We start from the raw sequence: 4,662 nt of genomic DNA, 5'->3' as shown, positions 1-4,662 counted from the left end.
ACAATGATTGTTTTGAAACATTCTTAAAGGGGAAGAGGTTTTTACAGTACACCTTATCATTTGAGGATTGGTTACCACAATCACTGAGATGGTGATAAAGTATGATTGTTTTGGGGCAAATTTTGGTGAAAAAACATTTCTACGTACCACTACAATTCGGTATTTGGTAGGTACACCCAAACACCCCTTTCGAATGCCTTCGATTTAATACATCAGAAAAAGCCATTTTGCGTTTGCAAATGGCCTGATTCTTCAGACCAGCCTTCTTGCAACTGCAATGATAGTTCGTACATCTGGCACGTAGGCAGAGCTTTTGAGGAGAAATTAAATAGTTCCTACGTTGCACAAAAATGAAGTGCTTTAAACAAACACATACTTTGTATGCACAGAGAAGAGGTGGAATATATGTAAGACTGAAGGCACAGGTGAAATGAGAAATAGATTGACTGCTTCGCTGCCCAGTATTCTACGCCATTTCTTCAGTGCAATACAATAAAGCACCAAACAGTATAACAAAGTGGTCAATTGGTTTCATAGTCCATTCCCTATGTTTGGTGCTGTGAAAGGAAGAGCTGAATGCCAAAATATATCAATGATGTTTCAGAAAGTTCCCAAAGGAAATACCAAGCCCAGTGTAAAAAACATGCATTTACTCACAGGTTTTGAGCAGGAAACACTGTAATGCTATTAAAATGCAATATCCAAGGGAACACTGACTCTGTCAAAGATGATCAAAATGGAATTGATAAAAAGTCCCAACTACAAACAACAGATTCAAAATGGTCTGATGGGACACATGGATTTGAACCACGGACCGCTTGATCTGCAGTCAAATGCTCTACCACTGAGCTATATCCCCAGCTTTTCAGTATTATCAGAATGACAAAATATCAGTACATCATGAAAGAGCGAGAGGATGATGCTAAGTTGTACCGGAAAGTACAACCTTGAAAGTGTGGAACAGGAGAAGTAGTTCTTAATATTATTTATTAAAGGAAAACTGGATCATTTAAAAAAAGAAAAAGATGTATTTGTTTGATTGGTATTTTATTTGAATAGGCAGTGGTAGATAGGACCAATGCCTCTACATACAATGATTGTTTTGAAACATTCTCAAAGGGGAAGAGGTTTTTACGGGATACGTTATCATGTGATGATTGGTTACCACAATCACTGAGATGATGGTGAAGTATGATTTTTTTGGGCCAAATTACAGTGGAAAAACATTTCTACGTACGACTACAATTCGGTATTTGAAAGGAAGACCCAAACACCCCTTTCAAGTACCTTCGATTTAATACAATGGAAAAAGCCACTTTGTGCTTGCAAATGGCCTTATTCTTCAGACCTGCCTTCTGGCAACTGCAACGTGGGTTCGTACATCTTGCACGTAGGCAGAGGTTTCAAGGAGAAATTAAATAGTTCCTACGTTGCACAAAAATGAAGTGCTTCAAACAAACACATACTTTGGATGCACAGAGTAGAGGTGGAATATATGTAAGACTGAAGACACAGGTGAAATGAGAAATAGATTGACTGCATCGCTGCACAGTGTTCTAAGCCATTTCTTTAGTGAGATTCAAGAAAACACCAAACAGTATAACAAATATGTCAATTGGTTTCATAGTCCATTCCCTTTGTTTAGTGCTGTGAAAGGAAGAGCTGAATTCCAAACTAGATCAACGATGTTTCAGAAATTTCCCAAAGGGAATACAAAGCAGAGTGTTAAAAACTGCAATTACTCACAGGTTTTGAGGAGCAAACACTGTAATGCTATTAAAGTGTAAAATCCAAGGGAACACTGACTCTGTCAAAGATTATCCAAATGGAATTCATGAAAAGTCACAATTACAAACAACAGAATCAAAATAGGGTGATTGGACACCCGGGTGTGAACCAGGGACCTTTTGATCTGCAGTCAAATGCTCTACCACTGAGCTATATCCCAAGCTTGTCAGTAATATCAGAATGACAAAATATCAGTACATCATGAAAGAGTGAGAGGATCATGCTAAATTGTGCCGGAAAGTACAACCTTGAAACTGTGGAACAGGAGAAGTAGTCCTTAATATTATTTATTAAAGGAAAACTGTATCATTTAAAAAACAGATTTATTTGTTTCATTGTTATTTTATTTGAATAGGCAGTGGTACATAAGGCCAATGCCTCTACATACAATGATTGATTTGAAACATTCTTAAAGGTGAAGAGGTTTTTACAGTACACCTTATCATTTGAGGATTGGTTACCACAATCACTGAGATGGTGATGAAGTATGATTGTTTTGGGCCAAATTATGGTGGAAAAACATTTCTACGTACCACTACAATTTGGTATTTGGAAGGTACACCCAGACACCCCTTTCGAATACCTTCGATTTAATACATCAGAAAAAGCCATTTTGCGTTTGCAAATGGCCTGATTCTTCAGACCAGCCTTCTTGCAACTGCAATGATAGTTCGTACATCTGGCACGTAGGCAGAGCTTTTAAGGAGAAATTAAATAGTTCCTACGTTGCACAAAAATGAAGTGCTTCAAACAAACACATACTTTGTATGCACAGAGAAGAGGTGGAATATATGTAAGACTGAAGACACAGGTGAAATGAGAAATAGATTGACTGCTTCGCTGCCAAGTTTTATACGCCATTTCTTCAGTGCAATACAAGAAAGCACCAAATAGTATAACAAAGTTTTCAATTGGTTTCATAGTCCATTCCCTATGTTTTGTGCTGTGAAAGGAAGAGCCGAATTCCAAAATTGATCAATGATGTTTCAGAAAGTTCCCAAAGGAAATACCAAGCCGAGTGTTAAAAACTGCATTTACTCACAGGCTTTGAGCAGGAAACACTGTAATGCTATTAAAGTGCAATATCCAAGGGAACACTGACTCTGTCAAAGATGATCCAAATGGAATTCATGAAAATTCCCAACTACAAACAACAGAATCAAAATAGGCTGCGGGGACACCCGTATTTGAACTAGGGACCTCTTGATCTGCAGTCAAATGCTCTACCACGGAGCTATATACCCAGCTTTTCAGTAAAATCAGAATGACAAAATATCAGAACATCATGAAAGAGTGAGAGGATCATCCTAAGTTGTACCAGAAAGTACAACCTTGAAAGTGTGGAACAGGAGAAGTAGTTCTTAATATTATTTATTAAAGAAAAACTGGATCATTTAAACAAAAAGATGTATTTGATTGATTGGTATTTTATTCAAATAGGCAGTGATACACAGGACCAATGCCTGCACTTAAAATGTTTGTTTTGAAACCCTTCTCAAAGTGGAAGAGGTTTTTACGGGATACCTTATCATTTGATGATTGGTTACCACAATTACTGAGATGGTGCTGAAGTATGATTGTTTTGGGCCAAATTATGGTGGAAAAACCTTTCTACATACCACTACAATTCGGTATTTGTAAGTTACACCAAAACAACCCTTTCAAGTACCTTCAATTTAATACATGAGAAAAAGCCTCAGAAAAAGCCACTTTGTGTTTGCAAATGGCCTGATTCTTCAGACCAGCCTTCTTGCAACTGCAACGTGGGTTCGTACATCTTGCACGTAGGCAGAGCTTTTAAGGAGAAATTAAATAGTTCCTACGTTGCACAAAAATGAAGTGCTTCAAACAAACACATACTATGGATGCACAGAGAAGAGGTGGACTATTTGTAAGACTGAGGACATAGGTGAAATGAGAAATAGATTGACTGCATCGCTGCACAGTATTCTAAGCCATTTCTTTAGTGAGATTCAAGAAAACACCAAACAGTATAACAAATGTGTCAATTGGTTTCATAGTACATTCCATTTGTTTAGTGCTGTGAAAGGAAGAGCCGAATTCCAAAATAGATCAATGATGTTTCAGAAATTTCCCAAAGGAAATACAAAGCCGAATGTTAAAAGCTAGATTTACTCACAGGTTTTGAGGAGCAAACACTGTAATGCTATTAAAGTGCAATATCCAAGGGAACACTGACTCTGTGAAAGATGATCCAAATGGAATTCATGAAAAGTCACAAACACAAACAGCAGAATCAAAATAGGGTGAGGGGACACCCGGATGTGAACCATGGACCTTTTGATCCGCAGTGAAATGCTCTACCACTGAGCTATATCCCCAGCTTGTCAGTAAAATCAGAATGAGAAAATATCAGTAAATCATGAAAGAGTGTGAGGCTCATACTAAGTTGTGCCAGAAAGTACAACCTTGAAACTGTGGAACAGGAGAAGTAGTCTTTAATATTATTTATTAAAGGAAAACTGGATCATTTAAAAAACAGATTTATTTGTTTCATTGTTATTTTATTTGAATAGGCAGTGGTACATAGGACCAATGCCTCTACATACAATTATTGTTTTGAAACATTCTTAAAGGGGAAGAGGTTTTTACGGGACACCTTATCATTTGAGGATTGGTTACCACAATCACAGAGATGATGATGAAGTATGATTGTTTTGGGCCAAATTATGGTGGAAAAACATTTCTACGTACCACTACAATTCGGTATTTGAAAGGTACACCCAAACACCCCTTTCGAATACCTTCCATTTAATACATCAGAAAAAGCCATTTTGCGTTTGCAAATGGCCTGATTCTTCAGACCAGCCTTCTTGCAACTGCAATGATAGTTCGTGCATCTTGCACGTAGGC

At 37.5% G+C, this 4,662-nt stretch overlaps 1 non-coding gene across 1 annotated transcript; it reads right to left on the bottom strand.

The window, feature by feature from the left end:
• Nucleotides 1-4,058: 4,058 nt before the first annotated feature.
• Nucleotides 4,059-4,130, bottom strand: TRNAR-GCG (transfer RNA arginine (anticodon GCG)). Its single transcript has one exon. It is a non-coding gene; the product is annotated as a tRNA-Arg (tRNA).
• Between the last annotated feature and the right edge of the window lie 532 nt (nucleotides 4,131-4,662).

Source organism: Lissotriton helveticus, chromosome 1_2 (assembly GCF_964261635.1).
Source record: "Lissotriton helveticus chromosome 1_2, aLisHel1.1, whole genome shotgun sequence".
Classification (NCBI taxonomy): Eukaryota; Metazoa; Chordata; class Amphibia; order Caudata; family Salamandridae; genus Lissotriton; species Lissotriton helveticus.
This window is presented reverse-complemented; position numbering and strand designations above follow the sequence as displayed.